General features: G+C 39.1%; 1 protein-coding gene across 8 annotated transcripts in view; it reads right to left on the bottom strand.

The window, feature by feature from the left end:
* The window catches only part of KLHL8 (kelch like family member 8), a 61,063-nt gene that overhangs the window by 34,974 nt on the left and 12,614 nt on the right, over nucleotides 1-13,475 (bottom strand). The window lies entirely within an intron of this gene.

The raw sequence follows: 13,475 nt of genomic DNA on the forward strand, positions 1-13,475 counted from the left end.
TTGAACATAGCCTGAAGGGGTTAGTGCACCACGGCTAGCCGGGAGGGAATCCGGGGAAAAGTCTGCACCTGCCGAAGAGGCAAGAGACTTTTTCTTCCCTCTTTGTTTCCTGGTGCGCGAGGAGAGGGGTTTAAGAGCGCTGCTTAAAGGAGCTCCAGAGACGGGCGCGAGCCGCGGCTAAAAGCGCGGACCTTAGAGACTGGCGCGAGCCGCGGCTAAAAGCGCGGACCCCAGAGACGGGCGCGAGCCGCGGCTAAAAGCACGGACCCCAGGGACGGGCGGGAGACGCTAAGGCTGCTGCTGCCGCCACCAAGGGGCCTGTGTGCGAGCACAGGTCACTATCCACACCCCTCTTCCGCAGAGCCTGTGCAGCCCACCACTGCCAGGTTCCCGGGATCCAGGGACAATTTCCCCGGGAGAACGCACGGCGGGCCTCAGGCTGGTGCAACGTCACGCTGGGCACGCACTGCCCCTCCCTCCGCCCCCCCCCCCCGGCCTGAGTGCGCCAGAGCCCCCGAATCAGCTGCTCCTTTAACCCCGTCCTGTCTGAGCAAAAAACAGACGCCCTCCAGCGACCTACACGCAGAGGCAGGGCCAAATCCAGAGCTGAGCCCCTGTGAGCTGTGAGAACAAAGAAGAGAAAGGGAAATCTCTCCCAGCAGCCTCAGAAACAGCGGATTAAAGCTCCACAATCAACTTCATGTACCTGCATCTGTGGAATACATGAATAGACAATGAGTCATCCCAAATTGAGGAGGTGGGCTTCGAGAGCAAGATCTATGATTTTTTCCCCTTTTCCTCTTTTTGTGAATGTGTATGTGTATGCTTCTGTGTGAGATCTTGTCTGTATAGTTTTGCTTCCACCATTTGTCCTAGGGTTCTATCCGTCCATGTTTTTTTTAAAATTTTTTTCTTAATAATTTTAATTTTAATAACTTTATTATACTTTACCTTCGTTCTTTCTTTCTTTCTTTCTTTCCTTCCTTCCTTCCCTCCTTTAGACAACAAATCATCCCAAATTGAGGAGGTGGGCTCTGAGAGCAAGATTTATGATTTTTCCCCCTTTGCCTCTTTTTTTGAGGGTGTATGTGTATGCTTCTGTGTAAGATTTTGTCTGTATAGCTTTGCTTCCAACATTTGTCCTAAGGTTCTATCTGTCCCTTTTTTCTTCTAAATAAGTATTTTTTAATTCAATAACTTTATTATACTTTATTTTATTTTACTCTATCTTCTTTCTTTCTGCCTTTTTCCTTCTTTCCCTCCTTCCTTCCTTCCTCCCTCCATCCCTCCTTTCTTTCCTTCTTGCCTTCTTTCCTTCCTTGCTTCTTTCTTTCTTCCTTCCTTCCATCCCTCCTTTCCTTCTTTCTTCATACTTCTACTAATTCTCTCTACTTTTTCTCCCTTTTATTCTGAGCCGTGTGGATGAAAGGCTCTTGGTGCTCCAGCCAGGAGTCAGGGCTCTGCCTCTGAGGTAGGACAGCCAACTTCAGGACACTGGTCAACAAGAGACCTCCCAGCTCCACATAATATCAAATGGCGAAAATCTCCCAGAGACCTCCATCTTAACACCAGCACCCAGCTTCACTCAACGACCAGCAAGCTACAGTGCTGGACAACCTATGCCAAACAACTAGCAAAACAGGAACACAACCCCAACCATTAGCAGAGAGGCTGCCTAAAATCATAATAAGGCCACAGACACCCCAAAACACACCACCAGACGTGAACCTGCCCACTAGAGAGACAAGATCCAGCCTCATCCACCACAACACAGGCACTAGTCCCCTCCACCAGGAAGCCTACACAACCCACTGAAACAACCTTAGCCACTGGAGACAGACATCAAAAACAACGGGAACTATGAACCTGCAGCCTGCAAAAAGGAGACCCCAAACACAGTAAGATAAGCAAAATGAGAAGACAGAAAAACACACAGCAGATAAAGGAGCAAGATAAAAATGCACCACACTTGACAAATGAAGAGGAAATAGGCAGTCTACCTGAAAAAGAATTCAGAATAATGATAGTAAGGATGATCCGAAATCTTGGAAATAAAATGGACAAAATGCAAGAAACAGTTAACAAGGACCTAGAAGAAATAAAGATGAAACAAGCAATGATGAACAACACAATAAATGAAATTAAAAGTACTCTAGATGGGATCAATAGCAGAATAACTGAGGCAGAAGAACGGATAAGTGACCTGGAAGATAAAATAGTGCAAATAACTACTGCAGAGCAGAATAAAGAAAAAAGAATGAAAAGAACTGAGGACAGTCCCAGAGACCTCTGGGACAACATTAAACGCATCAACATTCGAATTATAGGGGTTCCAGAAGAAGAAGAGAAAAAGAAAGGGACTGAGAAAATATTTGAAGAGATTATAGTTGAAAACTTCCCTAATACGGGAAAGGAAATAATTAACCAAGTCCAGGAAGCACACAGAATCCCATACAGGATAAATCCAAGGAGAAATACGCCAAGACACATATTAATCAAACTGTCAAAAATTAAATACAAAGAAAACATATTAAAAGCAGCAAGGGAAAAACAACAAATTACACACAAGGGAATCCCCATAAGGTTAACAACTGATCTCTCAGCAGAAACCCTACAAGCCAGAAGGGAGTCGCAGGACATACTGAAAGTGATGAAGGAGAAAAACCTGCAACCAAGACTACTCTACCCAGCAAGGATCTCATTCAGATTTGATGGAGAAATTAATACCTTTACAGACAAGCAAAAGCTGACAGAGTTCAGCACTACCAAACCAGCTTTACAACAAATGCTAAAGGAACTTCTCTAGACAAGAAACACAAGAGAAGGAAAAGACGTATAATAACGAACCCAAAACAATTTAGAAAATGGGAATAGGAACATACATATCAATAATTACCTTAAATGTAAATGGACTAAATGCTCCCACCAAAAGACACAGATTGGCTGAATGGATACAAAAACCAGACCCTTATATATGCTGTCTACAAGAGACCCACTTCAGACCCAGAGACACATACAGACTGAAAGTAAGGGGATGGAAAAAGATATTCCATGCAAATGGAAACCAAAAGAAAGCTGGAGTAGCAAGTCTCATATCAGACAAAATAGATTTTAAAATAAGGACTATTAGACGAGACAAAGAAGGACACTACATAATGATCAAGGGATCAATCCAAGAAGAAGATATAACAATTGTAAATATTTATGCACCCAACATAGGAGCACCTCAATACATAAGGCAAATACTAACAGCGATAAAAGGGGAAATCGACAGTAACACATTCATAGTAGGGGACTTTAACACCCCACTTTCACCCATGGACAGATCATCCAAAATGAAAATAAATAAGGAAACACAAGCTTTAAATGATACATTAAACAAGATGGACTTAATTGATATTTATAGGACACTCCATCCAAAAACAACAGAATACACATTTTTCTCAAGTGCTCATGGAACATTCTCCAGCATAGATATCCTGGGTCACAAATCAAGCCTTGGTAAATTTAAGAAAATTGAAATTGTATCAAGTATCTTTTCCGACCACAATGCCACGAGACTAGATATCAATTACAGGAAAAGATCTGTAAAAAATACAAACACATGGAGGCTAAACAATACACTACTTAATAATGAAGTGATCACTGAAGAAATCAAAGAGGAAATAAAAAAATACCTAGAAACAAATGACAATGGAGACACAACGACCCAAAACCTATGGGATGCAGCAAAAGCAGTTCTAAGGGGGAAGTTCACAGCAATACAAGCCCACCTTAAGAAGCAGGAAACATCTCGAATAAACAACCTAACCTTGCACCTCAAGCAATTAGAGAAAGAAGAACAAGAAAACCCCAAAGCTAGCAGAAGGAAAGAAATCATAAAAATCAGATCAGAAATAAATGAAAAAGAAATGAAGGAAACAATAGCAAAGATCAATAAAACTAAAAGCTGGTTCTTTGAGAAGATAAACAAAATAGATAAACCACTAGCCAGACTCATCAAGAAAAAAAAGGGAGAAGACTCAAATCAATAGAATTAGAAATGAAAAAGGAGAAGTAACAACTGACACTGCAGAAATAAAAAAGATCATGAGAGATTATTACAAGCAACTCTATGCCAATAAAATGGACAACCTAGAAGAAATGGACAAATTCTTAGAAATGCACAACCTGCCAAGACTGAATCAGGAAGAAACAGAAAATATGAACAGACCAATCACAAGCACTGAAATTGAAACTGTGATTAAAAATCTTCCAACAAACAAAAGCCCAGGACCAGATGGCTTCACAGGCGAATTCTATCAAACATTTAGAGAAGAGCTAACACCTATCCTTCTCAAACTCTTCCAAAATATAGCAGAGGGAGGAACACTCCCAAATTCCTTCTACGAGGCCACCATCACCTTGATACCAAAACCAGACAAGGATGTCACAAAGAAAGAAAACTACAGGCGAATATCACTGATGAACATAGATGCAAAAATCCTCAACAAAATACTAGCTAACAGAATCCAACACCACATTAAAAGGATCATAAGCCATGATCAAGTGGGGTTTATTCCAGGAATGCAAAGATTCTTCAATATAGGCAAATCTATCAATGGGATAAACCATATTAACAAATTGAAGGAGAAAAACCATATGATCATCTCAATAGATGCAGAGAAAGCTTTTGACAAAATTCAACAGCCATTTATGATAAAAACCCTGCAGAAAGTAGGCAGAGAGGGAACTTTCCTCAACATAATAAAGGCCATATATGACAAGCCCACAGCCAACATCATCCTCAATGGTGAAAAACTGAAAGCATTTCCACGAAGATCAGGAATAAGACAAGGTTGCCCACTCTCACCACTGTTATTCAACATAGCTTTGGAAGTTTTAGCTACAGCAATCAGAGAAGAAAAGGAAATAAAAGGAATCCAAATCGGAAAAGAAGAAGTAAAGCTGTCACTGTTTGCAGATGACATGATACTATACACAGAGAATCCTAAAGATGCTACCAGAAAACTACTGAGAGCTAATCAGTGAATTTGGTAAAGTAGCAGGATACAAAATTAATGCACAGAAATCTCTGGCATTCCTATATACTAATGATGAAAAATCTGAAATTGAAATCAAGAAAACACTCCCATTTACCATTGCAACAAAAAGAATAAAATATCTAGGAATAAACCTACCTAAGGAGACAAAAGACCTGTATGCAGAAAATTATAAGACACTGATGAAAGAAATTAAAGGTGATACAAATAGATGGAGAGATATATCATGTTCTTGGACTGGAAGAATCAACATTGTGAAAATGACTCTACTACCCAAAGCAATCTATAGATTCAATGCAATCCCTATCAAACTACCACTGGCATTTTTCACAGAACTAGAACAAAAAATTTCACAATTTGTATGGAAACACAAAAGACCCCGAATAGCCAAAGCAATCTTGAGAACGAAAAACGGAGCTGGAGGAATCAGGCTCCCTGACTTCAGACTATACTACAAAGCTACAGTAATCAAGATAGTATGGTACTGGCACAAAAACAGAAACATAGATCAATGGAACAGGATAGAAAGCCCAGAGATAAACCCACGCACATATGGACACCTTATCTTTGACAAAGGTGGCAGGAATGTACAGTGGAGAAAGGACAGCCCCTTCAATAAGTGGTGCTGGGAAAACTGGACAGATACATGTAAAAGTATGAGATTAGATCACTCCCTAACACCATACACAAAAATAAGCTCAAAATGGATTAAAGACCTAAATGTAAGGCCAGAAACTATCAAACTCTTAGAGGAAAACATAGGCAGAACACTCTATGACATAAATCACAGCAAAATCCTTTTTGACCCACCTCCTAGAGTAATGGAAATAAAAACAAAAATAAACAAATGGGACCTAATGAAACTTCAAACTTTTGCACAGCAAAGGAAACCATAAACAAGACCAAAAGACAACCCTCAGAATGGGGGAAAATATTTGCAAATGAAGCAACTGACAAAGGATTAATCTCCAAAATTTACAAGCAGCTCATGCAGCTCAATAACAAAAAAACAAACAACCCAATCCAAAAAGGGGGAGAAGACCTAAACAGACCTTCCTACAAAGAAGATATACAGACTGCCAACAAGCACATGAAAGAATGCTCAACATCATTAATCATCAGAGAAATGCAAATCAAAACTACAATGAGATATCATCTCACACCAGTCAGAATGGCCATCATCAAAAAATCTAGAAACAATAAATGCTGGAGAGGGTGTGGAGAAAAGGGAACACTCTTGCACTGCTGCTGGGAATGTGAATTGGTTCAGCCACTATGGAGAACAGTATGGAGGTTCCTTAAAAAACTACAAATAGAACTACCATATGACCCAGCAATCCCACTACTGGGCATATACCCTGAGAAAACCAAAATTCAAAAAGAGTCATGCACCAAAATGTCCATTGCAGCTCTATTTACAATAGTCTGGAGATGGAAACAACCTAAGTGCCCATCATCGGATGAATGGATAAAGAAGATGTGGCACATATATACAATGGAATATTACTCAGCCATAAAAAGAAACAAAATTGAGCTATTTGTAATGAGGTGGATAGACCCAGAGTCTGTCATACAGAGTGAAGCAAGTCAGAAAGAAAAAGACAAATACCGTATGCTAAGACATATATATGGAATTTAAGAAGAAAAAAAATGTCATGAAGAACCTAGGAGTAAGACCGGAATAAAGACACAGACCTACTGGAAAACAGACTTGAGGATATGGGGAGGGGGAAGGGTGAGCTGTGACAGGGCAAGAGAGAGGCATGGACATATATACACTAACAAACGTAAGGTAGATAGCTAGTGGGAAGCAGCCGCATGGCACAGGGATATCGGCTCGGTGCTTTGTGACCGCTTGGAGGGGTGAGATTGGGAGGGTGGGAGGGAAGGAGATGCAAGAGGGAAGAGATATGGGAACATATGTATATGTATAACTGATTCACTTTGTTATAAAGCAGAAACTAACACACCATTGTAAAGCAATTATACCCCAATAAAGATGTTAAAAAAAAAAATCTCCCAACAAATAAAAGCCCTGGACCTTATGACTTCACTGGTAAATTTTACCAAACACTTAAAGAACTAATATCACTCCTTCTCAAACTTTTCCAAAAAATTGAAGAGGAAGCAACACTTCCTCACTGATTCTATGAGGCCAGCATTATCCTGATACCAAAGCCAACAAGTGTTGGCAAGGATGGGGAGAAACTGGAACCCCTGTGTACTATTGGTGGGAATATAAAATGGTACAGCCACTGTGGAAAACAGTGTGGTAGTTCCTCAAAAAATTTAAAATAGAATTACCATATCATGTAGCAATTCCACTTCTGGATATATATCCAAAAGAATTGAAAGCAAGATCAGCAAGAAGTACAGCTGATTTACAATGTCATGTTAGTTTCAGGTGTACAGCACAGTGATTCAGTCACATATATACATATGTATATAATATATATTCTTTTTCAGATTACTTTCCCTTACAGGTTATTATAAAATACTGAATATAGTTCCCTGTGCTATACAGTAGGTCCTTGTTGGTTACCTATATGTTAATCCCAACCTCCTAATTTATCCCTCCCCCCCTCATTTCCCCTTTGGTAACCATAAGTTTGTTTTCTATGTCTGTGACTCTGAAAGCAAGGTCTTGAAGAGATATTTATACACCCATGTTCATAACAGCTCTAATCACGATAGCTAAAACGTGGAAGCAACCCAAGTGTCCATAGACAAATGGATAAGCAAAATGTGGTATATACATACAATGAAATATTATTCTGCCTTAAAAAGGAAATTCTGCAATATGCTATAATGTGGAACACCTTGAGAACATTAAAGATATTATGCTAAGTGAAATAAGCCAGTCAAAAAAAGATAAACTGTATGATTTAATATATGAGGTACAAGTAGTCAAAATCATAAAGACAGAAAGTATAATGATGGTTGCCAAGGGCTGTGGGGAGAGGAGAATGGGGGGCTTGTTTAATGGGTACAGAGTTTCAGTTTTACAAGATGAAAAGAGTTATAGGAATGGATGGTGGTGATGATGGCATAACAATGTGAATGTATTTAACACCATTGAAACATGCACTTAAAAATAATTAAGATGGTTGGGCTTCTCTGGTGGCGCAGTGGTTGAGAGTCCGCCTGTCAATGCAGGGGGCATGGGTTCGTGCCCTGGTCCGGGAGGATCCCACATGCCACGAAGCGGCTAGGCCCGTGAGCCATGGCCGCTGAGCCTGAGTGTCCGGAGCCTGTGCTCCCCAACGGGAGAGGCCACAACAGTGAGAGGCCCGCATACCGCAAAAAAAAAAAAATTAAGATGGTAAATTTTATGCTATGTGTATTTTATCACATTAAACAAAAATCTAATTTGAGAATAATTCAATAGCACATGACTTTCAGGATGTGGAATGCACTATCTCCAAAAAGAGAGGCTATGAGCTAAAAATTTTAAGTTTAAAGACTATCCGATGATGCAAAGCAAAAATAAAGGGTAGGGCTTCCCTGGTGGCACAGTGGTTGAGAGTCCGCCTGCCGATGCAGGGGACACGGGTTCGTGCCCCGGTTCGGGAAGATCCCACATGCCGCGGAGCGGCTAGGCCCGTGAGCCACGGCCGCTGAGCCTGCGATCCGGAGCCTCTGCTCCGCAATGGGAGAGGCCACAGCAGTGAGAGGCCCGCGTACCGCAAAAAGAAAAAAAAAAAAGAGGGTATTTTGACTGAAATAGGTTCATCCTAGATTTTGAGGTCAGATCATGGTTCCACCATTTACCAACTGAGTAACCTTGGGTAAATGACAATCTGCTTAAACTTTAGTTACCTCCTCTGTGAAACAGAGAAACCACTTACTTACCTTACAGAAATATTCTGGGGATTAGAGATACGGTGTTGCTAAACACGGACACTTGCATTATAAAAATCTCATTTTATTTGCATTTTCACATCGAATTTACTAGTATTTATATAAAGTCAAACTTACTCATTATCAAAGCATATTTGATGACTATTCACACCACCAATAGTTCTATGCTACAATCCTATTTTAGTGACAGAAACAAACAGACTTTAAGTTAAAATCCGCGATTATACCACTTACTGGCTTTTTTTGAAGTCTTTGCTAACCTCAGTTTCTTTATCTGTAAATAGGTATACCTATCTACTTCATAAGACTATTCTGAGAATTATATCAAATGCAATAATGGATTTACAAGTGCTTATGAAAGTATGACCCATGTTGCAAATACTGGTATTATTAGCATGGAAGCTTCACTTATTATGCAGTTTTTGAAAAAGATAAATACCTTAACTAGTCTTTTCCTGTATTACCTCTTTACTGTTAATTGCATCAACTATTTCCAGCTTTTGACAGGAACCAAAATGGTCAATGTAAGACTACAGATTATAGTTATTAATATACTTTTTTTTTTTTTTGGCTGCGCCACGCAGCATACAAGATCTTAGGTTCCCCAACCAGGGATCGAACCCATGCCCCCTGCATTAGGAGCGCGAAGTCTTAACCACTGGACCTCCAGGGAAATCCCAATAGTTATTAATATCTTCTTAAAGTTACTGTGGTGGACACATGATGGTGACCCCCAATGAGTCATGCCTTCATATAATCCCCTTGAGTATGAGAAGAACCTGTGATTTGCTTCTAACCAACAGAATATGGAAAGGTGATGAACTGTCACTCTCTTGATTATGTTACATTATATAAGCTTGTGTGAGAGCCTCTCCTGCAAGCCTTGAAGCAGCTAAGTGCCATGGAGAGAGCCACGTAGCAGGAAACTACAGGCAATCCCCAGAACCTGAGGGAGGCCTCCACCTGACTGTCAGTAAAAAGTTAGGGTCCTCAGTCACACAACTGCAAAGAAATTCTCCCAACAACCTAAATGAGTTTGGAAGTAGATTTTTTCCATAGTTAAGCATCCATAGGATAACAAAGACTGGCCCACACCCTGACTGCAGCTTTTGTGAGATCCTGAGCAAAGGACCCAGATAAGCCAGACTCCTTACTCACAGAAACCGAAAGATAATAAATGTGTGTTGTTTTAAGCCACTAAGTTAATGGTAGTCTGTTAAACAGAGTAGAGAACTAATACAGACACCTTCTGTCAGGTCTAAACTTTTATCTGAGGAAAGCATGTGTAGATATTCTAATAGGCAGCAACCACTCTAGTATCTTTTAAGCTCACATTTCTGATGCAGAATAAACAATGAACAGATGGAACAAATAGAAAACAAATACCCCAATTTGTAGTTGAAAACCTCTTCGGTAAACAGTCAGTAAGCATTTCAGGCTTCGCAGATGGTAAATCTCTACCACAACTACTCAACTTTGCCAATGTAGCACAAAAGCAACCACAGACAATAGTAAGTAAATGAGCATAGATGTATTTCAGTAAAACTTAATTTATAAAAACAGTTGGTGTCATTTGGCGCTTGGGTCATAGTTTGCCAAAACCTGAGAAGGATGGCTGATTTAAACCCAACTATGTCAATAATCATGTTAAATATAAGTGGTCTAAACACCCCCAACTAAAAGACAGAGACTCAGGAATACTACTCAGCAATAAAAAAAGAATAAGCCATTGAAACATATAACATTATGCTGCATGAAAAAAATAACAGTCTCAAAAAGTTACATACTATATGATTCCATTTATGTAACAACCTTGAAATGACAGAATTATAGCGATGGAGAGAAGATTAGTGGTTGCCAGGAGATAGGGAAAGATGAAGGAAGAGGAGTGGCTGGGGTTGTAAATGGGTACCACAAAAGATATTTGTGATAGAACTATACTATATCTTGACTGTGGTAGTGGTCACATGAATTTACACATGTGATAACATATACATTCATAAATTAGTGCATGTAAAACAGGAGAAATCTGAATAAGGTAAGCAGACTATATTAATGTCAATTCCTTGGTTGTGATATTGTTCTAAAGTTATGCAAGATATTAGCATTGAGGGAAACTGGGTGAAGGATATACAAGATCTATTATTTCTTACGACTGCATGTGAATCTACAATTACCTCAAATAAAGGCTAAAAAAAAAAAAAAGACAGACTGGATAAGAAAAAGTGGGGGGAAAAAAAAAAAGTAAGACCCAACTATAAGTTGCCTACAAGAAAAGAGCCACTTCAAGTATAAAGATACAAATAAGTTAAAAGGATAGAAACAGATATACCATGCTAATAGTAATGCTAATAGTAATAGTAAAGAAAATGGAAGTGGCTGCATTATCAAACACAAACTTCAGAGTAAAGAAAATTACTAGTGATAATAAAAAGACACTATATAAAACATGGATATCTACATGCAAAAGAATAAAGTTTGACTCTTACCTTACACCATGCACAAAAATTAACCCAAAGTATATTAAAGATCTAAATGTAAGACCTGAAACTATAAAACTCCTAGAAGAAAACATGAGGAAAACACTTTGACACTGGATTTGGCAATGATTTCTTGGATATATGACCAAAAGCACCAGCAACAAAAGAAAAAAAATAGACAAACGGGGACTATATCAAACTTTAAAACTTCTGTGCAGCAAAGGAAACAATCAACAGGGTAAAAAGGCAACCCATAGAATGGCAGAAAATATTTGCAAACCATATACCTGATGAGGGGTTACACAATAAAAAACTGACAATCTAATTAAAAGTGGACAAAGAACTTGAATAAACATTTCTCCAAAGAAATACAAATGGCCAATAAACATACGAAAAGGTGCTTAACATCACTAATCATTAGGGAAATGCAAATCAAAATCACAATGAGATACCACCTCACACTTTCAAAACAAACAGAAGATAACAAATGCTGGCCAAGATGTGGAGAAACTGGAATCCTTACACACTGTTGCTGGGAATATTAATACAGTACAGATAGAACATAAACAGTATGACAGTTCCGCAAAAATCTAAAATAGAATTACCACATCATGCAGCAATCCCACTTCTGTGTATATATACAAAAGAACTGAAAACAGGACCAAGAAGATATATTTGCGTAACCATGTTCACTGCAGCATTATTCACAATAGCCAAGAGGTAGAAGCAACCTAAATGCCCATCAATGGATGAATGGATTAAGAAAAAGTGGTATACACATAGAATGAGTATTATTCATAGAATGAGTATTATTCAGTCTTAAAAAAAAAAGAAGAAAATTGTTATATGCCACAACACAGATGGACCTTGAGGACATTTATGCTAAGTGAAATAAGGCCATCACAAAAAAGACAAATACTGCATGAATCCACTTATATGAGGTATCTGAAGTAGTCATATTCTTAGAAAAAAATAAAATGGTGGTTACCAGAGGCTGAGGGGTGGGGAAAAAGAAGAGTTGCCGTTCAATGGGTATAAGCATTTCATTTTTGCACAATGTAAACACACTTAACACTAATGTACTGTACACTTAAAAATGATTTAGATGGGAAATTTTATGTTGTGAGTAGTTTACCTCCAAAAAAAAAAAAGACACTACATACATAAAAGGGTCAATTCACCAAGAAGATATAATAATTTTAAGTGGTGGAGTCAGGACTCAAACCTAGCCAGCAGGACTCCAAGTGTCTGTGCTATTAACCCCTGCACTACTGTTCAGAGCATACTGCAAGTGAAACAGAATTACAGAACAAAAATACATGAAAAATCAAAGTCTAATTCCACCTTGTAAAACCAGCTATTTTTTCTAATTCCTCTGCTTTTGCAAGTGGCAACGCCATTTTTTCAGTTGCCCTAATTCAAATCCTGAGCCAATCTGACTCCTTTTTCGACTTACATAACCCATCAGTTTTAATTCCCCTGATTTCTACTTGGGAAAAATCTCTCTCCTATTCATCTCTTTCTTCCTACTCTCATTGAACTCTACTCTCTTTCACTGTACTCTAATTCATATCTTCCATTAACCAATCACCATGCTCCTTTGTCCCATCCCTAAACATCCATCAAGGGCAAGGCTGCCAGATTTATCTAGCTATAAGTGTCCCTTCCAAACTGCTTAATGTTATGTATTTCAACAGCTTATCCAGGCATTCAAGACTCTCCTTGCTCTGACTTCAGCCTACCTCCCAATCTTTTCCTCCATTAATTTTTGACATAAAGTAGGGAAAAGGAGGGGAAAGACTATTTACTAAACCACTGGGTGTCACATATTTTTACAGAAATCTTACGTATACAGTCATCCCTCAGTATCCATGAGGGATTGGTTCCAGGACCCCCCTCAAATACCAAAACCCAACGATGCTCAAGTCTCTTATACAAAATGGCATAATACAGCTGGCCCTCCCTTTCCACAGATGCAGAACGTGCAGATACAGAGGGCAGACTGTACTCTGTCATTTAAGCATCACAACTACATTATAGACAGCCTAAACATCCCTGACTTGCTGTCACACAGGTAGAAAATGGTGGAAGG

Source organism: Delphinapterus leucas, chromosome 5 (genome assembly GCF_059928025.1).
Source record: "Delphinapterus leucas isolate spDelLeu-1000000601 "Yukka" chromosome 5, BTC_Dleu_Yukka2, whole genome shotgun sequence".
Lineage (NCBI taxonomy): Eukaryota > Metazoa > Chordata > Mammalia > Artiodactyla > Monodontidae > Delphinapterus > Delphinapterus leucas.